We start from the raw sequence: 15,285 nt of genomic DNA, 5'->3' as shown, positions 1-15,285 counted from the left end.
TAATGCTTAGAATGACATCTTTTAAATCTACCAACGAGGGGGGAGAATTCTGGAAGGGGGTTGGACGCAAGTACAGGGATTCTCTCAGGTTGGGACAAAGTGTGTTACGGGCCTCATTAGGAAAGGCAACATATATTTTAGATTCCTTCGTAGCAAAGAAGTCGGCAATCTGGTAACACGACTCTGGAGAACTAATGGTAGAGGAAATAGTTCTCTCTGAAAACATTTGTTTATATCATATATTTTAGCCCTAATTGTTAATGGGAAAGTTCAAACACAAGGCAAAAGAACACCCTTACAAAATCGATAATTCAAAACAATATATTGAAGCTAACAGAAGTTCAATAAACATGTATTTTAAAAATAGAATTATATATATAATGGTAAAGGTGACTAGACAAGCACAGGGTGGAAATCAGTATGTTAAATAACAATGAAATATACAAAGTTCGTACGCTCTTCTTCCTGGGGTCTAGCGTTTAGGCCCCAAATGATCCAAACATATGAAAATGTCAAGAAAGGAGCGTCGTATTAAAAAAACAAGGGTCGTAGGTTCAAAAGCGTGAGTTTGAATGTTTTATTGGTGCAAAGTTCATACAATATCAGCAACAGAGGTTTAATTCCAACAACACAAAAATCCTACTCAGTCCAAATTAATGAAGTGTAGAAAACTCAAAACAGCCAACGCGTTTCGTCCGGAATGGACATCATCAGGACTGCGAATGAATATTCAGAGAAAAAGTATATATTAAGTATTGTTCCTTTGATATAAACAAATAAACATCCAATATATGAAAAACACTGTACCCAATAAATTCACAACCTCTTTATACCTGCCTATATGCCATTCTAATAACAATCTCTTTATACCTGCCTATATACCATTCTGATAACAGCGATGATCATTGTGATAAATAGTAATAAACATTAAAGTTCTCATTGGCAAAACAAAAGAAATTGGATTAGAAATAGAGCTTACAGTCAGCAAACTACAAATGCATAAAACATTGCAGTAGCCTACCTCGAAGTAACTTTGTTCAACCAAAATTGTGGTGACCTCCTGGGATTCAGTATATTGAGTTCTTCCTGCTCTGGTGAAAGTTCTAATGCAAAAACAACAATTGAAGGACAGAATGCAGAACAATGTCATACATTCACCCCAGTACAGACATCTGGGCCTAAATCCATAGTTTTTTTGCACTCCACACCACCCCAGTTCAGAAATGGCCATATGCAAATCAGCCTTGACCCTGTGCCTCATGGGAACAGTCCAGCCCGAACTGCCAATTCATGTCTTTCTTGGACTGGAATCAAGCATCCTAGGACTGGTTTCTGGCTATCAGCCGTCTTCAGCCAGGATAGCTTGACTCCAGTGGTATGGAGAGCATGGGACTCACGTCTGAGCAAACCCATCCCACTCGGGGTGACAAATGCCAAAACAACAATTGATGGACAGTATGCAGAACAATGTCATACATTCACCCCAGTACAGAGATCTGAGCCTAAATCCATCGTTTTTTTACACACCACACTACCCCAGTTCAGACATGGCCATAAGCAAATCAGCCTTGACCCTGTGCCTCATGGGAACAGTCCAGCCCGAACTGCCAAGCCATGTCTTTCCTGGAACGGAATCAAGCATCCTAGGACCAGTTTCTGGCTATCAGCCTTCTTCAGCCAGGATAGCTTGACTCCTGTGGTGTGGAGAGCATGGGACTCACTTGTGAGCATACCAATCCTACTCGGGGTGACAAATGCAAAAACAACAATTGAAGGACAGAATGCAGAACAATGTGTCCTACATTCACCCCAGTACAGAAATCTGGGCCTAGATCCATTGTTTTTTTGCACCCCACATGGTTTAGAGCGGAAATATCGACGGGAAAATATCGAGTTACATTAATATCGCCGCAGAAATATCTACAAGAAGAAATATCGATATCAAAAATATAGTTTGACCAGAATATCGACAGACATGTAAGTAATATCAATAACAATAATATAGTTGTAATAAATATCGTTTACAAAAACATAGTTTACAAAAATATCGATTTTTTAATAATTATAAGTAATTTATTGTTTTTAATGAGTATTGTTTGTCAATTTAGTATATTTTGTTGCATTTTATTAGTTAATAATGTATTTTATGTTGAAGTTAGTGTTAATAGTTCCGTAGCGGGTTGTGGGTTTATAGGGGAATAGGGTGGGAAGCAATTTAAATATATTAAAATAATTGATTAATTAATGTGTTAATTTAATATAAATAGTTTAATAATTATTAGTTAATTAATTTCAATTAGTTAATTGATAGTTAATTATGTTAATTAATTATGTTAATTGTTTAATTAATTTTAGGTGTGTGTACTGGAATTTTTAAGTGAAAATGTAGTGAAGTAATTACATTTTTATTGAATAATTAATTAATTAATGATTAATTAACTATAATTAAATAATTTTTATTTTTAAACAAGTAAATACATTTTAGTTTGTGTTGTGGTGTTTATAAGTGTATATGGTGTGAAAGCTGTCAATTAATTAATTATGTAAATATTTTGAAAATACAATACTAATCAATAATTAATTAGTAAATATTAAATGTAATTGAGTAATTAATTTTAGGTGTGTAGGTGTTTGTTAATAATAATATATTTAAATGTATATATTAAATATGTTTATAATCTACATTAAATGTTATACTAAATTTGACAGATGTTTTTTTTATTTTTTTTGAGTTCCTGCGCTTTCCCTACTGTTGTACCCTGTGGAGTGGGAATAGTAATTTTTATGCCTACGCTATCCAGCGCTTTCCCTACTGTTGCACCCTCTGGAGTGGGAATAGTAATTTTTACCCCTACGCTATCCAGCGTTTCCCTACTGTTGCACGCTCTGGAGTGGGAATAGTAATTTTTACCCCTACGCTATCCAACGTTTTCCCCACTGTTGCACCCTCTGGAGTGGGAATAGTAATTTTTACCCCTACGCTATCCAGCGCTTTGCCTACTGTTGCACCCTTTGGAGTGGGAATAGTAATTTTTACCCCTACGCTATCCAACGCTTTCCCCACTGTTGCACCCTCTGGAGTGGGAATAGGAATTTTGACCTCTACGCTATCCAACGCTTTCCCAAGTGTTGCACCCTCTGGAGTGGGAATAGTAATTTTTACCCCTACGCTATCCAGTACTTTCCCTACTGTTGCACCCTCTGGAGTGGGAATAGTCATTTTTACCCCTACGCTATCCAACGCTTTCCCTACTGTTGCACCCTCTGGAGTGGGAATAGTAATTTTTACCCCTACGCTATCCAGCGCTCCCTTCGGTTGCACTCAGTGGAGTGGGAATAGGAATTTTTACCCCTTCGCTATCAAATGTTTTAACTGATAATATTTTTTATATTTTTATTAAATGTATGTATTATTGTTGTTATATAATTTTATGTGTTAAATATATGTATATGTACACATTTATTAAGTTTATAATGAAAAAATTTAGTTAATTTGTTACAAATAGTTAAAATATAAAAGTAATGTAATGTATTTTGTTAATAGTACTTATATTTTTTCATTATTTAATGTAATTTTAATTAATTTAAAAAGTCGATATTTTTAACATCTATATTTATTACATCAATATTTTTGAGTAGATATTTATGTACTTACCTGTTTAGGTATAGGGAGTCGATATTTTTGTAAACGATATTTATACAACTATATTTTTGTCAACTATATTTTTGTAAACGATATTTAAACACCCTGCCCTCCACACCACCCCAGTTCAAACATGGCCATATGCAAATCAGCCTTGACCCTGTGCCTCATGGGAACAGTCCAGCCCGAACTGCCAATTCATGTCTTTCTTGGACTGGAATCAAGCATCCTAGGACTGGTTTCTGGCTATCAGCCGTCTTCAGCCAGGATAGCTTGACTCCAGTGGTATGGAGAGCATGGGACTCACGTCTGAGCAAACCCATCCCACTCGGGTGACAAATGCCAAAACAACAATTGATGGACAGTATGCAGAAAAATGTCATACATTCACCCCAGTACAGAGGTCTGAGCCTAAATCCATCGTTTTTTTGCACACCACACCACCCCAGTTCAGACATGGCCATATGCAAATCAGCCTTTACCCTGTGCCTCTTGGGAACAGTCCAGCCAGAACTGCCAAGCCATGTCTTTCCTGGAACGGAATCAAGCATCCTAGGACCAGTTTCTGGCTATCAGCCTTCTTCAGCCAGGATAGCTTGACTCCCGTGGTGTGGAGAGCATGGGACTCACGTCTGAGCAAACCCATCCCACTCGGGTGACAAATGCCAAAACAACAATTGATGGACAGTATGCAGGAAAATGTCATACATTCACCCCAGTACAGAGGTCTGAGCCTAAATCCATCGTTTTTTTGCACACCACACCACCCCAGTTCAGACATGGCCATATGCAAATCAGCCTTTACCCTGTGCCTCTTGGGAACAGTCCAGCCAGAACTGCCAAGCCATGTCTTTCCTGGAACGGAATCAAGCATCCTAGGACCAGTTTCTGGCTATCAGCCTTCTTCAGCCAGGATAGCTTGACTCCCGTGGTGTGGAGAGCATGGGACTCACTTCTGAGCATACCCATCCCAATCGGGGTGACAAATGCAAAAACAACAATTGATGGACAGAATGCAGAACAATGTCATACATTCACCCCAGTACAGAGATCTGGGCCTAAATCCATCGTTTTTTTGCACTCCCAAAAAGTTCTAAGGCATGAATAAATAAAAAAGGACAAAGTAGAAGCCTCCAGTGTACTCCATCTGTTACATGTCAGACATACCACTATCTTTGTCTGTATTCAAATGATCACAGCAGCAGAGTCTCATAAAATTAACTCTATCAAAGAATATCTGATTCATCTAGTGTCCAGAGCACTCCCAGCACAACATACAAATATAGGCACTGCAGTGAATAGTAGTAAAATATCATAGGTCTCACCTCAAAAAAATAACTTCTTATCCTATTCAGGCCTGGATATAGTAACTTATACAATTTTCAAATCTAAAACCAATAAGAGAGTCACCCAACCCATGAATATATTTAAACAAATCCATCCATATAAAGTCCCCGCCCCCAGTCTAACAGTCAAGAAAGACTGTGAGGTTTACCTCCAAAGTGAAGCATCAATATTAATCACCCAAAAAGTTTCAAATGTCGCTATTTGCCTCCATCTGCAGATGAAAAATGCTCCTCATTAGATCCAATTGCTAGGAGCTACCAACTAATCTTATCTCACAGCAAGTTCCCCGTTCTCACCAGGACAATAGCAACTATTCCTTCAAATGAGATCCAGGCCGGCGACACTGGGTATGTTTGCATCCACTGCGCACCGGTCTGGAGCCAGCTCGTTTATTAAAAAGGCCCCACGAACCAATCAGCAAGTTCGTACAATCCCGCCTCATTACGAGTATTCCGGTTTCTAACTAGGTCCGCAATGCTGAATAAATGAGTTTCCTCTCAGTTCCTCTCCCTAAAAAAGAGCATCCGTCGCTTCAGCGGAAACACTACCTTGTGAGCCAGTGTATTTTAAAAATATCATAAAATGATCACAAAAAAGGCAGGCTAAAGAATCATTGAAAATAATCTGCAACACAGTGGGTCAGCGGTGCTAAGTATAAGAATAAGTGATGGCAATGTAGGGGTCAGAAATAAGCTGGTGCAAAATACAGCACGTGATAAGATTACTGCTCCTGAAATGAGGCATAGCGGGGGTTTTGGGGCTTACTGCACCAAGCTCCGCATACAATATTTATTGTTTGCGGGGCATTTTTTGACTTGCAAGTTTCTGCAGATTTGACTGATCTAAGTGAATGCACTGGTCCAGTACTTATCCCATAACAAGTAATGGTAATGTGTGCAGTAAAAGGAGTTACCCCACATTATTTAGGCCAACTGTAACCTGGACCTAAATTTTTATTCCAAGTCTCAAGAAATAACCTCAATTAAGGAATACACTCCACAAGACCAGGACAGACTTTCATGCAAACACTTCACTTCTACAAGAAACGTATTTGGAGAAAAATATGCTGAATCTTGGGGATTCCAATGCAATCGTTGTCTCTTTTGTTAAGACTCCTAGAACATCAGAAAGCTGCCGGTCCTCTGACAGACAGGCCGGCTGATTTAGGACAACCCCCTTAAAAGAGATAGACCAGCATCTTGAAATGAATGCCATGATGATTGACTAAGAGTGACTTTAGTAGATAATTAAAAGTGATATGGCTGAACTTCAGAGCTCCTGTTATCAAAAGTGTCTCAGAGCAAAGAAAAGTCTTAAAAGGGAAAAGGGGTGAAAAATGAGGACACAGGAAGGTGACATGTCCATCGTTTAATCTCAAAATAACCAAAAGTCAGGATTCCACAAGGCAGGTAAGAAGACTTTGACCTTGTTAATCGGGAAATAGTTGAAAGACGTCAAATTTAGAGTTGAAATTGAAATAGGTTTCAAAATGTAAAGAACTGTCACAGTGAGCCCAAAGGCTGTCACTGCGTGAAGATAAATGGGAGACAATTGCACTGCATAAAGTCAGGAAATGAATTAATGTGCTGACCGATTTCTGAGCAGGAAACGGGCCAAATTTGGGTATCATCATAACAGAAATTCAGTTATCAACTGGGTGGACAATTAAAACCCATGTTTTTGCATTAGTCATTATGTTATGAGATCACCATATTTAAGTTGTGCTGCTCCAGATTTTTTTCATTCAATCAATAAAATATTCTTTATTCAGTTCAAATTAACCATGGTTACTCACAACTCCCAAAACCACAATACTAAATGATGATGTAGAAATATAATACTAATTTTACTGGCTCATTACTCTTAAAAAACATATAACAAAGTTAAAAATTCACAACATTCCGTGTAATAGATCCCTTGCAGAGACATGTGCCACACGCAATTGGTAAAGATGCAAAGAATATGAACAAAACATGGCAGTTATTGCCAGTTCATAAAGTGTCGTTTAAATTCCAGTCTTACAGCTTCTCAAAAATTGATTGGCTGCTGCATGACAAAATGGGACAGAAGATATTGAATAAAAAACATTTCAGGTCTACACTGCCTAAAACCAGCAAATATCAGAATACGAAGCACAAATTGCTTCCTAAGTGACATATAAAATATGCAGGGTAACATAAAATGTATGTCTTCAGAGATGAAGAAGCATACAGGAAGCTTGACAATATAATGACCTTGCTCCAGAAATGCAAACAAGTTGTGTAAGGACTGTAGCCTGAGTCCTGTGAGTAAGTATTTTTGTTGCATATTTGTGACACAGATCGGATAAGGTTCCATTCCTTGGGTGGTTTGAATTAATACATAATCTTTTATTATATATGTCTGTAATTATCCACATTCTTTGGTATTATTTGAATAATCATAAAAAAGGGTCATAATGCTATCCTTACAAGACAGATCGAGATCTGGTGGTTTACTAAGCAAATCAGGCCTTTACAAAGTAAGGCATGCTTTCTTTATGTAGGCAAGAATTGATAACACTTGAGTCGGTAACACTTTGTTTAATTCAAGAATGTCAAACAGAACCTGCCTATTGAGGCCTGATCCCTGTTTGGTCCATGCAGGTAGTCTCAGCAGCATGGGGTGCTATTTAATAAAATACATGCTATAGCCTAGCCCAAACTCTGCCCGACACACATAAGTTGAGGTGTTATTAGGTACAGCTAGCAGACTTAAAAAAAAAAACCTGGGGCATATTACCAACGTTTTGCGATATTTATCGCTAACGATGCTTAGCAACGAATTATTTAATGCTAAGCATCGCCGGAAATTATCGCAGAGATAACTTGCTATTAGCAAGGTTTATCTCAGAAGTGATAAAAATCCTTGCGCTAACTGCCAATTGAGAAATTATCGCTGGAAAACCAACGATAATCTCTCGAAGTTTGGGGTTAGCTTGATGATAGGGGCTCACAAACTTAGCCATGATATCCACCTTCCATGGGATATCATGGCTAAGTCAGGAAAATACCAGGTGTAAAAAAGCAGTGCTAACCGCGGTTAGCGCTGCTTTTTTTATCACTAACAGGGTTAGCGAAATCCTTGATAATAGGAGAAATGTCGCTTACCCACATTTCTCCTATTATTTTTCTCTGGAGCGCCCCCTTTGCATCTCATTAGAGATGCAAGGGGAAGCGTAGAGAAAAAGGGTGCTAACATGCCAATTTGCGTGTTAGCACCCTGTTGCTGATAGGGAGATAATTTTATCTCCGCTTTCTTGGCTTTGATAACACGCCCTCCTATTCCCTAGTTTCAACAGGGCTGGATAACCCTGCCCATGCCAGAGTCCTGAACCATGGGTGCCAATCGAAAGACATTTAGCTGCATATTTATGTGAGCTTTACTCCTAGCTACTACTCTGAGGGCTTTGAGAAGATCTTTGTGTGTTTTAGAACACTGCGAGTCTAACTATCCAGCTTCTTTCCCCTCGCGCAATAGAGGGGCAGAAGATGCCTAACCGAAACAGAAAAACTAGCAAATGAACTGACAATAACCTTGGGCTCTTCCTCTTTTGAACAGTTAAAAATCTAATGTGGGTTCTTAGACACCAAATCAACATACAGTCCTTGCCTATCAATGCTTTCACACCTCAGCAATATTCCCCTATTACCCTCAGCCCCAAAGGGAGTAGATTAGCTCTTGCTTGTGTGATCATAGAATTCTGACAATAAGATATGGATTATAGGTTATAGTCACCAAATACATTGTACAGTAATGCATAATCAGTAAAGCACCCATGCAATTAATGGGAAAATATTACAAAATCAACAATAACACAATTACCTCTACCAGTGAGAGTTGGCTTTAAAACTGACAGGTTTAATAAGGAATCGCAAGCAACAACAAATTTAGGAGTTCACCATAGAAAGTATCAGAGTAATAGGTAAGGGGCTCTCCTGAAGTATCTAAGAAGCCACAGGATTTACTGCTCAAAAGATGGTAATAGCAAACATTAAAACCTCCCATCCATATCTTTGGAAACAGGTCATTCGGAGTATCAGCATGGGTCTCAATCTCTCCACTTAAAGAGTTCATTATGTCATTGTTGCTTGAGATCGAGTTGTTAAAATACAAGTTAATTAATACAAATTCCTTTGATCTACACTTGAGCCTGAATACTTGAAGATGAGGTGAGACTAGATGTGACTAAAGCATTCTTCCTGTAAAATGAAATGAGACCATAGTTAGCAACCCAGCCTTGGCTCACCTCAAGAAGCCGGGTCAACTTTTTGTGTTTTCAATTTATTACAGCCCTACCTGGCCCAGGTCCTATGGGCCTATCCCCTTTAGTTTTTGAAACTTTAAGAAAGTTGGCATTTACTTACCATAGCTACTTAGTGCCTCCTGGCTGTCTTTGTTCAGTCTGGGTTGGCTGATAGCTGATCTTCGTGTTCCCTTCAAACAGCTACAAACAAATGGAGCTAAGGTATGTCTAATGGGCCATACTGGGAGATGGGAGGGAGGAGCTGGGCACACCCTCACACTTACATCTGAACAGGCTGTGTCCTGCCATGCCTAAAGGGCTAAATACCCCCCTGTAGTAAGTCTGGGGCCAGGGCAGACAGGGAGGACCTCTGTGCACGTCAAAGCTTTGTTTGAAGTCTCTCTCACTTCAAAGACACAGCTGGGCAAAAGTACCGGACTTCTGACACCATGACTTTAGTACATTTCTGGATCGGTGACCACTCTTCCAGGAAGAAGAACTGCTGTGCTGTTTAAAAGGCTACCACTCTGCTGGACTGCTGTTTTTGTTGAACTCTTGCCCTGCTGTGCTCTTGCCTTGCTGACCTGCCCTGTGCTGCCTGCAGTTCTCCGGCCTGAGTGAGAAGGACAGAATCTGCATCACTTGAACCGAGAGTGACTCCAACTGCTTGCTGGCTTGCTACCTGTTCTAAGTCTCAGGGACATCAAAGACTTTAACTCATCCTGCTACAGCACCTGGACTTTGCTTGTTGCAAGTCTTGCACTGCCAAGTGGAACTAGCCCAGTCCTGCGTATTTGGAAGTGAGTGCCAGAACCCATGCATCTCATCAGAACTAACACATCTTTGCCTTTGTGTAAGTAGAACTTGTGCATCCTCATCGTTGCATGGAGCTAACCTAGTGCATCCCCTTCAGAAACCAGCGAATAGCCTTTGGATTTCACACATCACCTACTGCAGGAACAGCAGCCATGCATCACATTTGGAATCAGGGACGCACACTTGGATCTAACGCATTGCTGCAGTAGTGTGGAGAATATCAGCGCATCTAGTCCACTGCATGGCTCAACATTGAACCTCACATCCTCCTCAGCGATGACGAATCCCAAATCAAGGTAATTTGGCTCAGCGGGCCCAAGTTGGTCCATTGCGAGCAGCCTCAACTTTTGACTTTGCCCCGGTTCAGCATGACAAGATATCCCATTTACGCACTCATTGCTTATAAGCGCTACTTTACATTAATTGTTTAGAAAATCATATCTTAGCTTCTACTTGTTGGATTGTTGTCATTTGGGGCTTTTTTATTTATAAAATTATTATATATTTTTGTAACCTTATGTGGAGTCTTTTTGGGGTGTTTTCACTGTGCTACTGTTGAAAGTGTTGCACAAATACTTTACACATTTTCTCTTAAGTGAAGCCTGACTGCTCTGTGCCAAGCTATCAGACGGTCAGCACAGGATAATTCAGGGTGTCTTGGGACTTACCCTGACTTGGATTGTGGTTCCTGCTTAGACAGGGTGCATACCTCTGCCAACCAGAAACCCAATTTTAACGGGGGTCAGTAAGGGTGGCAAGATCTAGCTCAAACAGCCCAAAACTACATGATTTCTTCTTGCCTTGAAGAGGGAGCTCAACAGATGCCACACCAAGGGTCCAGGACCTGAGGGGCACCTTTCGGGGATCGGGAACTCACTCCAGCAAAGGCCAGAAGGGCTTAGGTAGTTCTAGTACAGTTCCAGGCAGCAGGTTAGTTAGGCTGATGCAAGGAGGCCTCTGGAGATTGTTATGTCCCTGTAGGTCAGAAAAGGAGGCCAGTCAGCTTACCTATGAAGTCACTTTATCCTGGGATGCAGGGGACAGTTCCAGTCTTGCCTCTCAGCAGGCGGGGCAATCCTGAGGCAGCAGGGCTGCAGGGCACCCTTCTTCTGTAGTATCCACAGGTCCAAGTGTGCACTGAAGAACTCGTTCCAGCTTTGAAGTGCAAGAAGTTACTGGATGTTTCTACCCCCGGAGGTGTTTGGAATGTCTTCCCCTCCTGCCCTCGCCTCACCTTCTCTGGGGGCAAACAATGTGAATTGGTTAAGGCAGAGTCTTTGTGATGTGCAAGCATGGTAGGTATCAGCTACACCTCCTATCAAGTCATAAATGTCTCATCCCTCTAACACCGACTCCCCTTTGGGCTTACTGTCTGGGTGTATTACACAAATACCAACTGCTAGATACACCTAGTCATGTGACCCAGGATGCAGGCTGTGGACACCAAATGGTTGGGACAAGAACATTGTGACTGCCTAAAAGTGGCATTTTCAAAATTGTGCCTTAACACCCAACTTTACCTTTAAAGAGAGTTTTAAATTATAATTCTTCAGACACCACACTTGACGTTCTGACTTGCCCCCATTTGAAATGTATCACATAATAAACGTAATAAGGTAACCCAATGTTATAATAAGGGAGAGGTAAGCCTGGCAGTAGGGAAAAACAAATGTAATAATGTTTCACTGCTAGGTACCTATCCAACCTTCTAACCACACCACACCCTGTCCTATGGGCTCTTTAGAGGCTACCCTAGGGGAGTTTATAGCCTACCCTAGGGGCTATGTTCCCTTTACGGTGCACATGTGTGCATGTACACACCATTCCTTTTAAAAGCACACAGGTTATCTTTTAGAGCACGCACACCAAAGATGCAGAAATCGAGACTTGGCAAAGTGCTTTTTTAAAATGAACAACTTGTGAACGCCGGTCGCGGCAACAAGGAACTGTGTGAGCTATTACAAGTCAGGCCAGAAAATATTGAATTTGCCAAGCAGAGAACCCCCTTTGAGAAAATAACCTCATTTTTAAAGAGTCGCTTTGAAGAAAAAGGAAAGGATTTGCATCGTGAATGCAAACAGTCTTAAAACCTGTGTATGGTCAAGATTGAAGTTTACGCCCTGATGATGACCTCGACATAAATGCGCCTGTATCCCCGATCCTCATAGAGGTCAAAATGCGTGGGCACAAGATCTGGGGAAGAATGTGGAGATCCTCCCCTATAAATAAGTGCAATATACCACTTGTGGATATAAAACAGAGATATGTTGCTTAGAACAAAACAGAGTTTATAACAAGAAAAAGGAATCTGAAAAATGTTCTTTTATTCTCAGAGTTGAAACATATGAGATGTAGTGAACTGAAAATATTTTGGACACTGTACGTCTTCACAATTTGCACAATCATTTTGGATCATTCTAAATATGTTATCTGTAATTGTTGTGCTTAATTTCTTCCTATGTTTTCCTTTTTTACATATACGTTTTTTAATTAATTGTGATTTAATTTATTTGATTTAACGGTGTACATATACTGCAGACGAAGTTACTAATGGCAAAATAATAAAAGGTTTCTTGATAAAAATGAATGGAAAATAAATCAAGAAATTAATTCCTTAACACACTGGATTCAAGTGGATGTTGTGTTGGAAGATTATAAATAGATTGATAGCAATGTGGGGGATGTAAATGTTGTGCTACATTTAAAATGAGTGGCATGAAAGTTTAGTCTGGAGAACGCCATCACTCACTAAACTGTGAAAGATCACCAAGTAGTGTGAGGGTGCACATTTCAGAGCTGAAGCAGGTGGATTATGAGAAGATCACCTGCTCCATAATTTATCTCTGCTGGAGAGTTACTTTTGTGTTTTATGTGATAATTAGAAGCTGATACCAATCGCCCAGCAAAGAAGCAGCTCTGCAGTAGACAAGAGCATCATAAGAATGCAGCCTCCTCAGGACTGACCATAATTTGCTTCCATCCTATGCTTTTTTTCTTTAGGGTGTTGGTGTAAACATCTCCCTTTAGTTTTTCTCTTTGAAGGTTGAGGCCATCAGATGACAAGCAATAAAGATTCTTGCCTTGATGGATTTTGAATTAGACAAACCGTACATGCATTCAGGTGACCCCATTTGTAAGAAGGCTGTTGCTGGAATACGTATTTACCTAGGATAAACATATGGGCCGGGATGCCCACCACCCCTCACAACACCAATTCCCCATGGGAGGAGACAGGCACAGGTTTAAACTTTTGGAAGGCAGGGGGGCCTCACGACCCCCCCGGCCGTATTTATTAAAATATGAAATAAAATTTAAAACTTTAAATTAAACGTTTCATGAATCATGTACAAATTCAACTTCAATTAAATTTTGATGAAGACAAGTTTTTAGGCTAACCTTAACAAATCTCTAATACAAAGGTTTCCTAGCCGAGTCTAGCATCCTGAAAATGCATAACATTCTGAATTTGTACAACCTAGCATTAAGGGCCAACGGCAAGGTATTAACCGGTGTCAGATCCCTATTACCAAATTCCCGCCCTCACGGTGTGAGTGGCGCATGCGCAGAGGACTTTACCCTCGCAGCCAACTGTAACTTCCCTTTTCACTCGACGCCATCTTAAGGTCGTCCGAGTTCCCGTGCGAGGTATCCTTAAGAAGTTAAGCGTGGACTCCCCCCCTTCCCCACTCTCTCTTCCGCCTGAGCGGATATCCGGCCCCCGGGAAATTCGTGGGAGGGGCATATAGCCATCTCCCCCTGGGAGGGGCATATGGCCGTCTCCCCCTGGGCGACCCATCCGTAGTGGGTGCCGCCCCCCGTGGGAGGGGCCAATGGCCGCCTCCCCCCAGGCGCTCCCATCCATAATGGGTGGCGCCCCCCCTAGGGACCTTGAAATCACTGCTCACCGATCATGACCTTACTGCCACAGGCCGGATAGTTGACCGACTATCCGGCCCCCCCACACCTCCTAAAGGTCATGTCTCCTCAATCCCACTAGCCACGCTACGAAGTCTCCTATGAGTAAGTCATTCCCAGGCCTGGACAGATGCACCCCATCATTCAAATAATAGTGATCCCCCCGAATACACCCATGAGGAATGCTTTGGAGATGAGCGGAGCGAAACAGTTTCTCAATCTTGTTGTTGACCCTCTTTACCGAGTGGTTCAATGCTGACACAGACAAACCCCCCCCGCCATATTCTTCTGGGAATCATATGGGACCAGGCGATCGTACGCCCAGGGAGCCTCTTGGCCAACCAACTGACTGCTGACAATATGTGCTCAACTAACACCCGTCTTCCCAGTCTCACCAAGTCATTGCCTCACACATGCACTATGATTACAGATGGCGGTGACCTGTGCCGCCCTAAGAGTTCCTTCACAAAATTTTGCAATTGGTCAATACAGAGGCCTCCCTTCCCATGGAAGGTCATCCTGAACCCATATTTCTCAGATGCGTGAATCGTGTCACCTGCCTTGAATATATCCCCGGCACGTCTCACGTATGAGTGGCACACGACCCAGACCACTTGATCTCCAGTCGGTGATTCCTTCCCGCTGGTCAGCTGGTGTTGGGAAGGCTGGCCGAGAGCTCTGCGCCCCTCCCACCCTCCTCCCGTCCCGCCCAAAGTATGTATATTAACAACAATATCGCCCGTCCGCGCAGCGGACGGGCGCAGCGGGCGCGCCGGCGGTGCGCCGAAGGCGCGCCAAAGGCGGGCCCGTCTGTGCCCGTCCGCGCCGGGACCGGGCCCAGGGCCATAACCCCTGCCCCTTTTCTCTCCTATACCCGTAATGCACTTCTGGAGATTTGTCCATCCCACGCCCCGCTCTGCACCAAACTCGATTTATCCCTCACGCCGTTGGTGCCACAAACACAATGCACACACTGTAACATTACCCCCGTGTTTGTTAACCCAATTACGGCTGTTAAATCTTCAGCTACAGAGGTTGACACGCATGTCTCCATGGCACTCATTAATGCGCGCTCCCTGAGCAAACATTGCCAGGAAATAGCCGATCTCATTAGCGACTTTAACCTAGATGTTCTCTACAATACAGAGACATGAACCGATGAGGCATCTGCCCCTGACTATGTCACGGCAGTCCCTCCAGGCTATAGTGCCTACCGGCAGGACAGGCCCATAGGAAAAGGAGGTGGGATAGCCATCATAGCAAGAGACCAATTTGAAGTCCGTTGCTCGCCGATTCCTAC

Source organism: Lissotriton vulgaris, chromosome 5 (genome assembly GCF_964263255.1).
Source record: "Lissotriton vulgaris chromosome 5, aLisVul1.2, whole genome shotgun sequence".
Lineage (NCBI taxonomy): Eukaryota > Metazoa > Chordata > Amphibia > Caudata > Salamandridae > Lissotriton > Lissotriton vulgaris.
Note: the sequence above shows the minus strand (reverse complement) of the source record.